The 18,579-nt window shown below is 45.4% G+C and overlaps 1 protein-coding gene across 3 annotated transcripts in view; it reads left to right on the top strand.

Moving 5' to 3' along the window:
* Positions 1 to 18,579, top strand: part of bzw2 (basic leucine zipper and W2 domains 2) — a 65,380-nt gene that overhangs the window by 5,571 nt on the left and 41,230 nt on the right. The window contains exon 1 of one of the 3 annotated variants that reach the window (XM_033045534.1): positions 9,916 to 9,939. The exons of the other annotated variants lie outside the window; for them this stretch is intronic. The gene's annotated coding sequence lies outside the window, so the exon portion shown is untranslated. Of the gene's footprint in view, positions 1 to 9,915; positions 9,940 to 18,579 lie in introns of those variants that run through there. 3 annotated transcript variants of the gene reach the window in all.

Raw genomic sequence — 18,579 nt, 5'->3', positions numbered from 1 at the left:
ATACCCCCATGGCAAATTGTGAAATGGAATTGAATAAATTGGTATTTTCCAGAATGGGGCCCAAAATTAAAAATTCTTATTTTGTTTAAATAAAGAATTATGTTATGCAATTAATCACAATAAAAATCTTCACTGTTCTGGTCAGCACTGAAATGATGTGCATATCAAATTGGTTTATTTGGATTTGACCGGATGAGTATGGGAAATGATTGTCGTATGGTTTGCTGTGAAACAACATCAGTTGCAGATGGAACCCCCACCCAAATCTCTCACATTTCCTAGTTTGTACTCTTGAACTGCTCATCACGGACAGTCAGAGTTGTCATGGTTCTCACCTTTCACCCATCACCACATCCAACTCAACATTTTCCAGTGTTTCCACAAGCTTCAATGCTTGGTTTACTAATAACTCCAGGGGCACTTTCCTTGCAACCACGAGAGTTGCAACACTTGCTGCTCAACCTCCATTCAGGGCCCCAAATAGCCTTTCTTTGTGGAAAAGAGGTTTACATGCACAATCTTTATTGCATTATCAGACTGAAGGCCTGTGACTAGTGGTGTGTCTCAGGGATCAGTGCTGGGCCTATTGCGGTTTGTGGGATATATCAGAATGTACGGCATGATTAGTAAGTTTGCAGATGACACTAATGTAGACACTAGCAGAGACGGTTATCAGAAATTACAGCAGGATCAGATTTTCATGTAGAAACCTACATGACCTACACAATGAATGGCATGGAATGTTGTAGAGTAGAGGGATCTGGAATCTAGGATCTATTAGTGCCTTGAAAATGGTGTCACAGGTAGATACGACGATAGATGGCCAGGAAGGCTTTTGGCACATTGGACTTCGTCATTCAGAATATAGAAGTTGGGAGTTTATGCTGTAGTTGTTCAAGACATAGGTGAAGCCACATTTGGAGTATTATGTTCAGTTTTGGTCACCCCACTATAGGAACGATGTTATGAAGTTGGAAAAATTGCAGTGAAGATTTACAAGGATGTTGCCAAGACCTGAGGGGCTGAGCTATAAGGAGAGGTTGGGCAGTGTTAGGACTTTATTCCTTGGAGCATAGGAAGATGAGGGGTGGTCTTATAGTATAAAATCATGAAGGGAATATATAGGATGAACACATAGTCTGTTGCCTAGAGTAGGGGAATCAAGAACCAGATGACAGAGGTTTAAGGGAAAGGTGTATTTGGAACCTGAGGGCCACTTTTTTACACAATAATAATACTTTATTAGCCAAGTATGTTTTGCAATATACGAGGAATTTGAAACTGGGACAATCTGTCAGAGATAGTTCAGGGAGGTAATATAACATAATTTAAAATAAGTTTGGACAGGTAAGTAGAAAGGTACGATTTAGAGGGATATGGGTGGGGCAAAGGGCAAGTTTCCATACTCTATGGCTCAATGCATTGGTGTGCCCTCCTCTACCTCAGTGTGACCAATATAGGCTAGGGGACGGCCTCACAGAACACTGGAGTCCTGTCTGCCAGAGGCAGCAGGTGCTCCCGATGGATAGCCATTTCAACTCTCCTTCCCGTTCCCAAACCGACTTGTCTGTCTTGGGGCTTCTTCACGACCAGAGTGAGACCACATGCAGACTGAAAGTACCACACCCAATATTCTGTTTGGATAGCCTACATTGTTGAATTCTCCACTTTTTAGTTAAATCCATCGGCAACCCTTCCTCATCTGTTCAGCTTCACCTGCAAACAGCTTTCCACTCGCCCAACTATATCTCCAGTCCGCTCCCCCTCCTTCACCTGCTCAAACTGCACATCTGCTTATCACCTTGATTTGCATACTACTGGTCCCCCCCCAATTCCTCCTCTCCTGGATCTTGTCACACAGTTTTCCTCCCCTCTTTTTACCATCCATCTCTCCTCTACTCCCATCAGTCCTAAGAAGGCAAACGCAACCCAAAACATCTTTTATAGTGTAGTCACAGTTGTAATACAGACTGTCTCTGATTTACATGTGAACTCCCATAATATTGTTAAATTAAAAAAGTAACATATGAATATTCATGAACAATGTGTTTATTCCGAAACGTCAGAACTAGTTTTCCGTTTATTTCCACTTTTAAGGGCTGAAATGCTGAAAATACTTACAGCCATCATCTGTGAAGCAAAAAGAAGAATTAACATTTCAGGTTGATGCTATTTTATCAGAATACATCTCATTATCCTGCTAATTTGCACCACACTATAATTTAAATCATCAAATGCCTCCACCTGCAACATCTCAAGATGATACTTTCACTCGCAGGTCCTGCAAAATTGTGCAGACTCTAAACCACATTAGTTTAATTTATTATTGTCATGTGTACATAGGTACAGTGAAAGGCTTTTGTTCGTATGCTCTCCAGTCAAAGAAGGTTAATTCCCGGGATGGCGGGACTGTCATATGTTGATAGAATGGAGCGGCTGGGCATGTATACTCTGGAATTTAGAAGGATGAGAGGGAATCTTATTGAAACATATAAGATTATTAATAGTTTGGACACGCTAGAGGCAAGAAACATGTTCCCGATGTTGGGGGGGGGGGGGGGAGTCCAAAACCAGGGGCCACATTTTAAGAATATGGGGTAAGCCATTTAAAACTGAGATGAGGAAATACTTTTTCACACAGTTGTGAGTCTGTGGAATTCTCTGCCTCAGAGGGCGGCGGAGGTCGGTTCTCCGGATGCTTTCAAGAGAGAGATAGAGCTCTTAAAGATAGCGGATTCAAGGGATATGGGGAGAAGGCAGGAACGGAGTATTGATTGTGGATGATCAGCCATGATTACATTGAATGGCGGTGCTGGCTCGAAGGACCAAATGACGTACTCCTGCACCTATTGTCTATTGTCTTAAAGACCATACATAAATACAATGAAGACATCCACAGTGCACAGATAAAGGATAAATGTACAACATTTAGTTCAAGATAGTTCAGACTAACATTGTAGTCTTACATGGTCCGAATAATGATCATTTAAAGTTCACCAATGAGGTAGATGGGAGGTTCGGACTGCATTTCACTTTTGATGAGAGAACTGTTCAGTTGTCTGATAACAGCTGGGGCAAAATTGTCCCTGAATCTGAAGATGTGTGTTTTCAAACTTCTGTAATTTTTGCTTGATGGGAGAAGGGCGAAGAGGGAGTGACTGGGATGAGACTGGTCCTTGATTATGCTGGCGGCCTTGCCGAGACCAGTGTGAAGTTTAGATGGAGTCAATGGAAGTGAAGTTAGTTTGTGTGATGGTCTGGGCGACATCCACAACCCTCTGCAATCTGTTGCGGTCTGAGGAATGTTCCCAAACCATTAATACTTTGCATGTCAGTCCAGGATATAACAAATCCTGATCAACCTTTCATGTTTAGTGCACCAAATCTTGCTGCTAAAAATGATAATGTATCATCAGGGAAATAAGGGATGCATCTTTGTTAGCTTAAGACAGTGTGACTAAAATAAGTTTTGCCATGATTATACATGAAGAATGGTATTTATTTTTTGACTTGTACTAACACATAATGAGTGCTGTAGGCCACAGTAATGAGCAAAGAAATATTTTTGAATTAAATCAAGTATCTTCATCTTCAAGTTACCAGTATGGAGACACTGTGGGTACCCATCTCAATTGTAAATTACTGTAATTGTTGAAATCGTGACAAGGTGACTCCAGAGCAATGCATGTAACCAATTAATCGGGTATAAATAGAAAGAGTTGTTAACGACAAAATTCATTGATATGGATTTTTCTGAAAATAATAATTTGCTCTCATTGGGAGAGATTAAATTTAAGGACACCCTGGGCTCTTGACTTGTGAATTGACGTGATTTAACTTACAAAGCTAGCAGATATAGTGGAGAATTATGTATTCCCAGTATTATTTTTTAATGTTCATTTTCTAAAGCAAAATGCTGTAGCCCAAGGGCTTCGGCTATTTTGTGCAAGTCTGATGCCAGTTCATGTTTTTAATGATTTGACACAGTTACAAATGTTTAATGCCGGTGGACTAAAGTGCAAATGCTCATTCCACTTTGCATTTTTCCTGAAGGCATCATCTTAACTTGAGATTTCACAAGAAAACGTGCAGAAATAGATCAACCTCACAAAAGATGACGATGACCACAAAAGGACACTTTCCAACAGATCCTGATTTAATTTGCATTATAGAAAGTATTTATTACCTGTTTAAATCAATGACACCAGCTAATTATAACTAAGGGCAGCTTTCCATCCACAATGTATACAGTGCATTCAGAAAATATTCAGACCACTTTGTGGCAGCACTGGGTGATATGCCACACACTGTACATAAACTTCGGCTCTTGGGGGGTTAACGTGTCCCAGTGACGAGAGGTAGGGGTCACCGTTTGGTCACTGGTGCCCCGGGGGAGTATTTAAGGGTTAATCGCGCTCGCACTGTGTTGGTGAGTGAGGAGAATTAGTGTAGTAGTACAGAACCAGTATTTCGGACAAAGTTCGTGTCTGCCTCGTTCTTTAACGGACAACCCCGCATCCGCTACATTAGGTGACCCCGACATCCAGAATAGATATTCTGGAAGAAAAATGCACCGCGCCAAAACCCAACCCTTCGTCGCCGCCGCCGACGATGATCAAGCCCAACTCAGCACCGTCGCCCTGAAGCTGCCGACCTTCTGGACCACCCAGACGCAGATATGGTTCCTGCAGGCCGAATCACAATTCTTCGTTCGCGGGGTAACAAACGATGAGACCCGCTACCATTATGTGGCCGGCGCGCTCGACCAGGAAATGGCTGGACGAATCATCCCCTTCCTGCAGGTCCACCAGCGGCTGATAAATATGGCGGCCTGAAGGCGCTGCTGCTCCATACCTTCGGCCTAAGTCGGATGGAGCGAGCGGCCCTAATTTACAACATGCGCGGGCTCGACGACCGTAAACTATCGGCCCTAATGAGCGAGATGCTCGCACTCATGGATGGCCACCACCACTGTATGTTTTTTGAATATGCCTACCTGCAACAGCTTCCAGACGACATCCGCCCGCTCCTCGCAGACATGACCCAGCCATTGTTGGTGCAGATTTTCTCCGGACGCAATCTCTGCTGGTGGACAAGAGGGGACAGCGCCTTATCCACACTTCTACACTCGAGGCAATCTCCTTGAGCCCTGCTGCATCTGCTGTGCCAATTTGCAACCCGGTGGTGGCGGTGGACAATATCAACGCACAAATTTTGGCAGAGTACCCGGCTATCCTGACCCCTCAGGATCTTGATCAACCCGAAGCATGGGGTCCAACATCACATTCTGACTTCGGGACCACCGCTTCATGCCTGCGCCCGCAGACTGGCCCCCGACAAACTCCGGCTTGTGAAGGCGGAGTTCCAAAAGATGGAAGCAATGGGAATTGTCTGGCGATCAAACAGCACATGGGCCTCCCCTTTGCACATGGTGCCCAAGGTCTCCGGCGGCTGGAGGCCTTGTGGCGACTACCGCCGCCTGAATGACGCTACGATTGCAGACCGGTACCCCGTCCCACACATTCAGGACTTCTTTGCCCATCTGGCTGGAGCTAAATTCTTATCCAAAATCGACCTGGTCAGGGGATACAATCAGATCCCCGTGCGACCGGAGCATGTGCCCAAAACGGCTATCATCACCCCCCTTCAAATTTGTGCGTATGCCCTTCGCCCGATGGACAATGTGGGGCGGGAGCTTCATTTTGTCTTCATTTATCTGGATGACATCCTGGTGGTGAGTCATTTGCGATGGAAACATTGCACCCACCTCCGGTTGTTGTGCCAGCATCTGAGCCAGTTCGGGTTGGTATTAAACCCGGATAAGTGCCAGTTCGGCCTTTGGACCATCGACTTCTTGGCCCATGGTGTGACGCAGCATGGTGCGGTGCCTCTACCAGTCAGGGTGGATGCCATTCTCGGTTTCCATGGCCTTCCACAGTGCGGCGCTTGCAGGAATTCGTCGGAATGATGCAGTTCTACCACTGATTTGTGCCGGCGGCGGCGAGAATACTGCGGCCTCTATTTCAACTATTGTCGGACAAGCGGCGGCATTGCAGTGGACCGACGTTGCCATGGCGGCCTTCAAGGGGGCAATAGAGGCATTGGCTCGGGCGACGATGCTGGTACATCCACGGGTCGACGCCCCTAACAGCACTAACTGTGGATGCCTTGGACTCTGCGGTTGGTGGTGTATTGGAACAGTTTGTAGACGGTCACTTGTGGCCTTTCCCCTTTTTTAGCCGCCAACTCAACCCTGCGGAGCATAAATATAGCACGCTCGACCGGGATCTGCTCGCTTTATACCTGGCGGTTAGGCATTTCCCTTATTTCCTAGAGGGCCAGAACTTTGTTGCGTTTATTGACCATAAGCCCCTCACTTTCGCCTTTGCCAAGGTGGCCGACCTTTGGTCCGCTCGGCAGCAGTGCCACTTCACGGCTATTTCCGAGTTCATGACGGACATCCGCCACATCGCCGTGAAAAAGAACCTGGTCGCGGACGCCTTGTCCAGCCCTGGCTGTTATGGCCGTTCTCGACGCGTCACCGGAAATCGATTCCTCCGCTTTGACAGCGGCACAGCTAGCGGTCGAGGAGTTGAGGGCCTACCGAAATGCCATCACAGGGCTGTTGCTTGAGGACTGTTGCTCCAAGGGCAGCCGCGGCGGTGGCATTGGTTGCTGCAAGATTCGTATGGCACGGATTGCGGGAGCAGGTCGGTCATTGGGCCCTGACGTGCATTCCCTGTCAAACATCGCAGGGTCAGCGGCATGTCCTGGCGCCAGTTCAAGACCTTGCTGACATTTCGACCACGTTCAGGTGGATATCGTGGGGCTGCTGCCTCCATCCCATGCAATTTCACGCTTATGGTGGTGGACCGTTTCACCCAGTGGCCGGGGGCCATCCCGCTTGTCGACACCTCGATCATGCCATGGGCGCGTGCCCTGGTGGCCTATTGGGTTGCCCGTTTCGGGGTACCGCTGGACATCTCGTCCGACCGAGGTCCCCAATTCTCGTCGAAGCTGTGGTCAGCAATGGCTCGCCTGTTGGGGGCTCAGCTCCACCTATCGATGGCCTATCACCCCCCAGTCGAATGGGTTGGTGGAACGTTACCACTGCCGGCTTAAGGACGCATTGAAGGCTCGCCTCACCGGTCCCGGTTGGATGGACGAGTTGCCGTGGGTCCTGCTGGGGATTTGCACCGCCCCAAAGGAGGACTTACAGGCTTCATCAGCCAAGTTGGTTTACGGCATTCCACTGGCCGTGCCCGGGGAGTTTATCCCAACCGCTGGCGGGCCCCAGGAGTCACCGTAAACCATGTCGGTCTGCGGGGAAGGGTCGGAACCCTGTCTCCTGTCCCAACATCTCGGCAGGGTGTCGCTCCATCTCACATGACGCCTGCTTGTGCCGACTGTCAGTATGGCTTCCTTCGCCGCGACGCTCGCAGGTCGCCCTTACAGCGCCCTTAAGAAGGTCCTTTTCGGATGCTACAGCACGGGCCCACGACTTTTGAATTGGACAAGGGGGTCGGGGGGAGACAGTGTCGGTGGCTCGTTTGAAGCCGGCCCATTTGGACCTGAGCGAGCCAGTCCAGGTGGCCCATCCTCGCCGTCGAGGACGTCCTCCATCTCTGGTCCCACCTAGTTCGTCCTTACCAGAAAATACACTTTTGCGTGGGGATGTACGTACGAGGTCCGGCCGCTTCGTTCGGCTGCCCGTCCGTTTTTGTGCCTCCGGTTCTGAGGGGGATAATGTGGCGGCACAGGGCGATGGGCCACGCACTGTACATAACCTTGGGCTCTTGGGGGGGACGTCACGTGTCCCGGTGACAAGAGGTAAGGGTCATGGTTTCTTTATATAATATATAATAAAGAACCAGTATTTCTGACAAACTTCGTGTCTGCCTCGTTCTTTATCGGACAACTCCGCGTCCGCTACAACTTCACTTTTGACACATTTTATTACGTTACAGCCTTATTCTAAAATGGAGTAAAACATTTTTTTTATCATCAATCTACACACAATACCCCATAATAAAAAAAACAAAAACAAGTGTTTAGAAATTTTTGCTAATTAAAAATAAATAACTGAAATATTAAAGTGTGATAAAAGAGTCAGACTTTGTGAACTCATGGACAAACTTTGTCAAACGGAAAATAAATCAAAAACAAGAGCAGTGTTGCTGAGCCCAGAGTAACTGCGTGTGTCTGCAGCAGGGCACACCCTAGACTTCCTTTCTACCACAACTTCCTTCATAACCCCCGCCCCCTCAGTCACGTGCCTCTTTCCACATAATGAACGAGGGTTCGATTAACCAGTGACCCGACCACCAGATGATGGCAGACTATCAAATTTACATAAGTATTCAGACCCTTACTTTGTTGAGGCACCTTTGGCAGCGATTACAGCCTCAAGTCTTCTTGGGTATGACGCTACAAGCTTGGCACACCGGTATTTAGGTAATTTCTCCCATTCTTCTCTGCAAATTCTCTCAAGCTCTGTCAGGTTGGATGGGGAGCGTCGATGCACACCTATTTCAAGTTCCTCCAGAAATGGTCGATCTGGTTCAAGTCTGGGCTCTGGCTGGGCCCCTCAAAGACATTCACAGACTTGTCACAAAGCCATTCCTGCGTCGTCTTGGCTGTGTGCTTAGGGTCATTGTCCTGTTGGAAGGTGAACCTCCGCCGCAGTCTGAGGTCCAGAACACTCTGGAGCAGGTTTTCATCAAGGATCTCTCTGTAATTTGCTCTGTTTATCTTTCCTTAGACCCTGACAAGTCTCCCAGTACCTGCTGCTGAAAAACATCCCCACAAAATGATGCTGCCACCACCATGCTTCACTGTGGGTATGGTATTTGCCATACCTGGTTTCCTCCAGAGGTGATGCTTGGCATTCAGGCCAAAGAGTTCAATCTTGGTTTCATCAGACCAGAGAATCTTGCTTCTCATGCCTTTTGGCAAACTCCACAAACACAATAGCGGGCTGTCATTGGCCTTTTACTGAGGAGTGGCTTCCGTCTGGCCACTCAACCATAAATACCTGATTGGTGGAGTGCTGCAGATATAGTTGTCCTTCTGGAAGGTTCTCCCAACTCCACAGAGGAACTCTGAATCTCTGTCAGAGTGACTATCGAGTTCTTGGTTACCTCCCTGACCAAGGCCTTTCTCCCCCAATTGCTCAGTTTGGCCGGGCAGCCAGCTCTATGAAGAGTCCTGGTCGTTCCAAAGTTCTTCCATTTAAGAATGACGGCGGCCACTGTGCTCTTTGGGACCTGCTGCAGAAATTGTTTAATGCCCTTCCCCAGATCTGTGTCTCGACACAATCCTGTCTCTGAGTTCTACGGACAATTCCTTCGTCTTCATGGCTTGGTTTTTGCTCTGACATGCATTGTCAACTGTAGGACCTTATATAGACAGGGGTGTGCCTTTCCAAATCATGTTGAATCAATTTAATTTACCACTGGTGAGCTCCAATCAAGTTGTAGAAACATCTCAAGGATAATCAATGGAAACAGAATGAACCTAAGCTCAATTATGAGTGTCATAGCAAAGGGTGTGAATACTTATGTAAATGTGATATTTCAGTTATTTATTTTTAATTAGCAAAAATTTCTAAAAGCTTCTTCTTTCTGGGGTATTAAGATGAAAAAAAATGTAAGCCATTTTAAAATAAGGCTGTAACAAAATATGGAAAAAGTGAAGGGGTCTGAATACTTTCTGAATGCACTGTATGGACTACTTAATCATATAGTTTAAATTGGCGGTAGGAGTAGATGGTGATTACACAAAAGCAAGGATCTTATGTAATGGAAATTTCTTCTCAACATACAGATCAGCAAGGGAACTCCACTGAGATTACTTAATTTGGAGCCTGCAGTCACCTTCAAGAATGAAAGAACAGAGCTGGGAATTTGTTGGTATTTTTGAATCCTGAATTAACAGGAGGTTGGTCTAAATCTGTTAAGATTACTGAAAGTGAGATTTTCCAGTGTTGAGAAGTGAGGTGCCATTGGGGGTAAGGGAGAGCAATGGAGACTGGGAGCTTGTGGTTAGAATGACCTATCTTTTTTTAATATTTGTATTTCTCTTTGCCTTCTCTTGCACTGTTGAAACCTCTCACTGTGCAGCTGTTGGCAACAAAGTACAAAATAACTCTCAACTATTGTGAACCAAATTGAAGAAAGTATTGATGGTGTTTTCCAGCGCCTTGACATACACTGAGATGCCTGCTGCAGGTAGATCAGATCTGGAACAGAGTCCAGCACCTCAATGCCTTTTTTTAAATGTAAATCCAGACACATTCATGAAAGTTATGATCTGACTTCATTTGATATGTGTCCCAAAATCCCATGATAAAATCTTCAGCAATGGAAAATAATAATGATTCTGTGCAGAATCTATTCCCCACAATAAGTTCTTAAGACATAGGAGCAGAATTAGGCCATTCAACCCATTGGATCTGCTCTGCCGTTCAATCATGGCTTCTCCTGCCTTCTCATAACATTTGACACCCTTACCGATCAAGAACCTATCACTCTCCGCTGTAAAAGTACCCAAGGACAGCCTCCATAGCCGGCTGTGGCAATTAATTCCACAGTTTGACCAGATAAAGAAGTTCCTCCTCGGTCTCCTTTCTATAGGTACCTCCTTTTATTCTGAGGCTGTGCCCTCTGGTTCTAGGCTCTCCCACTGATGGAAGCATCCTCTCCACATCCACTCTGTCGAAGTCTTTCATTATTCGGTAAGTTTCAATGAGATAATCCTTCTAAACTCCAGTTAGTACAGACCCAGATCCGTCAAAAACTCTGCATGCGTTAACCGAAACATCGCGAAGAACATTTTCTTAAGGCTCTTCTGTGCAATGCCAGACAACCCTCCTCAGATATGGGGCCCAAAACTGCTCACAAAAATGCAGTCTGGCCAGTGCCCGATAAAGCCTCAGCATTACGTCCCTACTTTTATATTCTCGTCCTCTCGAAATGAATGCGAACATTTCATTTGCTTTCCTTGCCACCTGCTCAACATACAAATGAACATTTTGGGAATCCTGCACCAGCACTCCCAAGTAAAGGGAAGGTGTATTGCAGTGGCTTGTAACCTGGAATTCCAGTTGGCCTCGGTGAAGCAATATAATTGTCTATACTTTGTCTTATGGATGTAGTGGAGGCCACATCGAGATAACTGAATGCGATGGATGAGAATGGAGGACCTCGATCTCACCTGGGATGTGCTGTGGGGACCCCTTATTTGATACGAGGGTGGAGGTGCAGAGATATGTGATGCATCTCCTGCAGGGGTAGGTCCGCAATGAACAAACCAGGGAGTCATGGAGAAAGTGCGGGAATCAGAATAGGAAGATGTAACTGGTACACAAAAATGCTGGAGAAACTCAGCGGGTGCAGCAGCATCTATGGAGCGAAGGAAATAGGCAACGTTTCGGGCCGGAACCCTTCTTCAGATGTAACTGGTGGTGGGTTTGCTTTGAAGCTAGCAGAGATATTGGAGAATAATGTGTTGGATGTGGGGTGAAAGGCATGGTCCAGGGGAACCCTATCGCTGTTCTGTCTGGGGGGGGGGGGGGGGGGGGGGGGGAGAACCGACCCATCAGGAATGGAAGAGACACAGTCATCCCAGATGTCCATTGCGGAAAACTTCATCTTGAGAGCAGATCGGGTAGATATGGAGAAACTGCAAGAAAGGGGTGGTGTCCTTGCAAGAGACGGGGGGATGGGATCTAGGCAGCTGTGGGAGTTGGTTTGCTGAGTTTTTAGTAGATGTCTGTGGATAGTCTGTCTCCTGAGGTGGCACAGATTTTAAGAAAGAGAGAAAGAGGTTTTGAGGGAATTGAGGCTGTTCGGTGAATTCGTGAGCAGGCTGGAATGATGAAGTTGATGAAACTGAAAAGTTCTGCATGTACAGGAGGCAGCCCTGATCATCAATATGGTGAGGAAGAAAGTTGGGGAGTAGATTCAAAGTATATTTGGAATGTTAAGTGTTCTACGTAGACACATTCATGAAAGTTATGATCTGACCGAAAGGTCTGAATGACAATAAACAAATCTAATCTGACCATTTGATATGTGTCCAAAAATCCCATGATAAAATCTTCAGCAATGGAAAATAATAATAATTCTGTGCAGAATCTAATCCCCAAAAAGAAACAGGCACAGATGGGCTTCAGATGAATGCCCATGGCCACACCTTTGATTTGAAGAACGTATGAGGAATTAAAAGAAAACATAACCGGTCTCTGTTCTTGGAAGAAGCATGGGGCTCTGAGGCCCACCCAATGGGTCATGGAACTGTAAAGAGACTAGACGTCCATGGGAAAGATGAGGCAGTTATTAAACTCGTGGCAAGGTAATCTTCAGTGGAAGAAGAGATAAAATAAAGATACAGAGAGATGAGAGTTCAGTGGGGAATGAGCAGGTAGAAACAATGGGCCTACCAGGGTGGACTTGTGTGTGGACCTTGGGTAGGAGATAGAAATGGTTGAAGTGAGGTTGGGAATCTATCAGGTTGGAGGGGGAGGAGATGTGAGAGTTCAAGTGTTGTTCATGGGACAGTCATATTTGATATGGCTCCAGCTAACAGTGCTGAGGGTAAAGTAGCTACTCAAACAAGTCAACCATCGAGCTCATTTGTTATGGGAGAGAAATCCAAAATCAGAGGGTTTTTTAGAAGAAATTCTACTTTGTATGTATTAGTACATATTATTTCTTGCATTTTTTAAATTCATTATTGTAACATACTTCGTTTAAAGTAACCGATATATGTGTTGGGGGAAATGGAACGGAAAGGCATAGTAGGCAGTGAGAAACAAAAAACGAATGAATGAATACTTTATTGTCACATGTGACAGGTCAGTGAGATTCTTTGCTTGCATCCCCAAGGTATGCAAATAGTATGCAAAAGGGAACTTACAAAGTACCCCCGCGCCAGGTCCCCCTTTGTTCTCCCTCCTTCGTCATGGCTGCCCCCTCCCCCTCCCAGGCCGGTCCACCTTTGTTCCTTCCTCAGCAGTAGCGTCCTCGTTTTATCATGTCTGTCCCCGTCCGTCTGTCAGCGTCATCATCGACCGCCATACCAACCTCCGCTACTGCTGTCGGGTACTTTCCAGACATTTCTATGGAGACGGCCCAGGCCAAAACTGCGGGCTCCGCAGACCCAGGCGCCGTTGGCTTTGTCGACTCGCGAGGCTCCACCTTTGGCCTGCAAGGGGCTCTGACGGGATGGGTCATTAGATATTTTGTTTTGACATGCGGCACTATTCCAGGACCGTGTGACTAGTTGTATCCCTGGTCAATTCTTCCCTTCCCTCCCGCACCACCCCCTCCTCGGGCACTTTCTCTTGCAAGAGATGCTACACTTGTCGCCTTACATCCCCCCTCGACTCCATTCAAGGACCCAAGCAGTCGTTCCAGGTGCGACAGAGGTTCACCTGCATCTCCTCCAACCTCATCTATTGCATCCGTTGCCCTAGATGCCAGCTGATCTACATCGGTGAGACCAAGCGTAAGCTTGGCGATCGTTTCGCCGAACACTTCCGCTCGGTCCGCATTAACCAACCTGATCTCCCGATGGCTCAGCACTTCAACTCCCCGTCCCATTCCAAATCCGACCTTTCTGTGCTGGGCCTCCTCCATGGCCAGAGTCAGCACCACTGGAAATTGGAGGAGCAGCACCTAATATTTCGCTTGGGCAGTTTGCTATGTCGCTAGCGGCATAAACATTGACTTCTCCAATTTCCGGTAGCCCTTGCTGTCTCCTCCCCTTCTCAGCTCTCCCTCCGCCCTCTGGCTCCTCCTCTTCCTTTCTCCTTTCTTCTCCCTGCGCCCCCCCCCCCCCACATCAGTCGGAAGAAGGGTTTTGGCCCGAAACGTTGCCTACTTCCTTTGCTCCATAGATGCTGCAGCACCCGCTGAGTTTCTCCAGCACTTTTGTCTACCTTCGATTTTCCACCATCTGCAGTTCCTTCTTAAACACCGTGTGACTAGTTATTGTTCTCTGCTAGTCCTCCAGTTGAAATGAGCTGTTGGAAATTGATCTCTCCACTGCTTGGACCCATACCTGAAGCAAAATGGTTGTGGTCAGTGCTTTTCTTTTGTTATCAATGAGCCCCGACCCAAAACGATGCTTATCCATTTCCTCTACATATGACACCTGATCCGCACAGTTACTCCAGCACTTTGTGATGAGTGGAACGAGATAAGAAAGGGATATGGGCAGATGTAACCTGTTGGTTGACAGTGTCAGGCACCAAAGGTATGGATGTTATCAGGTTGGGGAAAGGATAGCCTGGGTGGATCGGAATGAGAGAATAGGGCGTTCAAGTTACCTGAAAGTGGACTACCCATGTGGAATGCAATCTGATGTTTTCTAGTTTCCATTTGTCCTTGCCTTGGCAGTGCAGAAGACTGAAGACAGACAGATTAGTGTGGGAATGGAAATAAAAAGAGAAATTGTAAATGACATGCTACCATTAACATGACACGCTAGCTCAGGATGGCTATTGTGGAAGAAAGCAGATGTTCCTGCACCCCTTCCCCTCTTCCATCTGGCTGCATCTGCCCTTCATCCCTCTAATCTGGTACCAGTGCCTGCCAGCTCCTCCCTTGCTGCTCACTCACCGCTTTGTATACCCTTTCTGCTCTTGGGCCTGATGCAGTGTCCTGACCCAAAATGCCAACCATCCCCTTCCCTCCACAGATGCTACTTGACCTGAGTTCCTCCATCAGTGTGGTTTTAGTGTTCTATGTTTCACGACCCTGTAATCCCTTGTGTCTTCAGACAAAATAGTTAGCTTGTTTTTACGGGGGAGCTGCTTGTGTTTGACAGCATAAGAGTATTCTTGGATCTGGTATGGAAAGCAAACATCACTTTTCACATAACAAGGAATTAAAAGCAAAGAAAGACACAATGTGCTGAGTAATTCAGCAGTTCAGAGAGCATCTCTGGAGAACATGGATAGATGATGTTTCAAGCCGGGACCCTTGTTCAGACTCAATTAATAGTAAGTTGTGTTTTGGACATTTGGTGTCTTTGAAAAATATAAGGGATTCAACCAAGGGATTTGGATGACTTGATATCGGGAAAAATTGAAGTGATACTCTCGGAAATATCTTCATTTGTGAGATTTTCTGATTTGCAACTGTGCACTGAATTTTCAATTTAAAGCAAATTTGGGTGATGATTGAAGAATTTGGATATTTTAATGTTGATTCAAAACAAACCAATTAAAATGAAAAAACACTTGCTGTGTTTCTTGGTCAGTGTTCAATAGTTCTTAGAAAATGGAGATATCCCAATTACTGCCTATGCAGCCCAGGTGATTATCGAAGGCTGTTTATATCAAAGCCTGACTTTTGGCAACAAAACACTAATTACAATAAAGAAAGATTTTCCAAAGAGAAAAATCTAACAACATTTTGTAATTAGTGCTCTGGCTTTCCCAAATGCACATCCTGTGTAGGAAAGAAATGTGATGTGAGTTTTCAGTAGTCAGCTACTTAATGCTCTGCAGTTAGTATGCAGCACTACCCAAATTCAACTCTCAACAATGCAAGCTCTTTCAAAACAATCAAAGTGCAAGCGCCTGAGAGAAAGCTTTTATAGGATCATAAACAAAATGATGACATGTCAGAGGACATTTAGGACTGGTGCTTCCAGGCTGATTGACAAATTATTTCCAAGCCTAATCCCAATATGCAGCAGGTCCAGGTCTGTAACCCTACACGTCACATCCGAATAAGTTTCAAATATGAAGAGGGATGATGCTCCTCAGTCGATCAGTTCTAGATCCCTTCCAATTTTTTGATTTTAAAGAAAAATACTCTCAAATACTCCCATTGATTACTTCAAACCAGTGCCTGGATCCTTCCTATTTACATTGACTTATACCTCACGAGGTACAAATGATTACATACCTCACAATTCCCTTTTGGTTTTCTGTTCTAAACTAGTCCATCCAATCTGTTCTCTTAGCTATAATTTTCTAGTCCTAACAACATTCTCATATAAATTCCCTGCACACACTCCAGTGTAATCACCTCTTTCCTGTAATGTGCCGATCAAACTGCATGTGGGATTCAAGCTGCAATTTGAATAGCATTGAATACAACATTATCTCCATACCTTCTCACCACAAATGAAAGAAAACATGCTCAGTGCCTTTTTAACTATTTTATTGACATCCTGCTATCTTTAAGGATCTATGGGTATATATTCCAAGGCCCCTCCATTTCTCATCTATTATGTATTCTCTTGTTTGTTGCACTTCTTCAGACCATTCTGCTCTGAACAGACTTTTCTGTCCTGTAGTAGAAGCTTTCGTCCACCCTGATAACATGTCCAATTTTTGTCTTGCCTTAAAAAAATCAATATGACCTGTACATTTATGTTTAAGCCATTATTATGTACCACAAAAAGAGCTACATTCTTTAAGATTTACTCACTTTTCATAATCTGACTATTAAATGTTACATCCCTTCTCTGTGCACGGCTTGATTGTATTCATGTGTAGTCTTCTTTGACTGGATAACACGCAAACTAAAGTTTTTCAATGTACTTTGGTCCAAGTGACAACTACAACTAAACTACATTTTATTGCCACTCCCTAATTGTGCTTGACCCTCCACAGTCATTTGATGAAGGGATAGTCACAGAATTATTAGGGAAGCAGTTTCAGGATTTGGATCCAGTAACGATAAAGGAACGGTAATGTATTTCCAACCTAGAATTCTGCGTTACCTGTAGAGGATTTTTCAAGAGGCAGTGTTCTTTTATGCCTACCGCTCACATATTTCTTGACAGTGGAGGTCATGGAGTTATTGCTGCTGGGGACGCAGCAATTGGCATAACTAGTGTAGTTGGTTAGATTCTGAGCTTAGCTGCAGAGGGAGTTTCCAGCTTTTTGGGGTTTATTTTGATTAGACCACCACGTTGAAAATTGGCATTGCCTGCCATTTTTGTAGCCTTGGTTCTTGGAAAATCGCATCTGTTATCCATTCTGTAAAGCCCCTAAAGAACTGAGTATGTTTTTTTTTTTTTTTCAATAAGCCTACCTCTCCCTCTAAATTCTTGAGAGTACAGGAACGTCATGATTATTCTCTCAGTCCACAATCTCCATTCCAGAAATCAACCAGGCAAATCTTTGATGCACTCCTCGTGCCTTTCCTTATGAGTCTCCTGTGGGTCAAGCAGCCAAACCTGCTAACATTGTATCAGTGGCATTAGTCTGAGGCCCATATATAATGGGAGTAGGACATCTTACTGTTGTACTCAGATTCACTTTAAATTAAGGCCAACATATCTTTTATCTTAAATTTGAGATGTTTATTGTCATGTGTACCGAGGTACAGTGAAAAGCTTTTGTTGAGTGCGAACCAGTCATCGGAATGACAATACATGATTACAATAGAGCTATTCACAATGTTCAGATAAATGATAAAGAGAATAATGTGAATAACGCCTCATGCAAGATAAAGCCAGTGAAGTCTGATCAAGGATAGTGAGAGGGTCGCCAATGAGGTTGATGGTAGTTCAGGACTGCTCTCGAGTTGTTGGTGGTATGGTTCAGTTGCCTGATAACAGCTGGAAATAAACTGTCCCTGAAGCTGGAGGTGCACTTCCCAGTTGCTTGTCTACCTAATAATTAAATTTGTGATTCTTCTGCAAGGAGCAACAACATACTTTTCTATCTCTCAACCTATACAGCTTCACAATTTCCATGTAATGTTTGCCCACTGCCGCAGCTGGTCTGTCCTGTTAAAGCCTCTATGCATCCTCTCCTCTCAATCCCACCCAGCTGTGTATCATCAGCCAAATTGCAACTATGACATTTGATGTGCTTATTTCCACTCCATTTTCCAACCATTAACCAATTTTCAAACCTACTCATTTTTTACAAACCATTTAGTCGTGCTCCAACTTTGATCACCTCGTACGTGGCATATTTTCAAACACCTTCTCAGAATCTAAATTACCAGACCAGTAGGATTTTCCTAATCCATCTTGCTGGTTTCAAATTTAAAATAATAAACAGAATTATTAAATCTAAATTTCCCTTACTATGTGAGTTTACTGTTTCTCATCCCATTTTTCAATTTCTCAGTGTTGTGCTGTCTCTTTTTAAAAAAATAAAAATAAAAATTGTCTCCAACTTGCTGCTCTATGAACTTTTACTGTCCTAGCCAGCCACATGGGACTGTGCTAGGCTCCATATAATGCATGTCAATTGCACGGCCTATATCAGGGGTCAGCAACCTTGTTCTGTATAGGAGCCGGGACGCATGTCTGTGAGCGAATGGCGGGCCACATCTATCACGTGTGCACCTGCATCCCGCCTCGGGTGGCAGGCATCAAATCACGTGTTCACAGGTAGACAAAAATGCTGGAGAAACTCGGCGGGTGAGGCAGTCTCATGCAATCCTTGCATGTCTCACCCGCTGAGTATCTCCAGCATTTTTGTCTACCTTCGATTTTTCCAGCATCTGCAGTTCTTTCTTAAACTTGTTCACAGAAGGTGAGCAGCCATGCTGGCGACTTTGCGCAGGATGCGGTACAGCCAGAGCTCGGCCGATGCTC

This window comes from Amblyraja radiata, chromosome 2 (genome assembly GCF_010909765.2).
Source record: "Amblyraja radiata isolate CabotCenter1 chromosome 2, sAmbRad1.1.pri, whole genome shotgun sequence".
Lineage (NCBI taxonomy): Eukaryota > Metazoa > Chordata > Chondrichthyes > Rajiformes > Rajidae > Amblyraja > Amblyraja radiata.
Note: the sequence above shows the minus strand (reverse complement) of the source record. Positions and strands in the feature narration are given on the sequence as shown.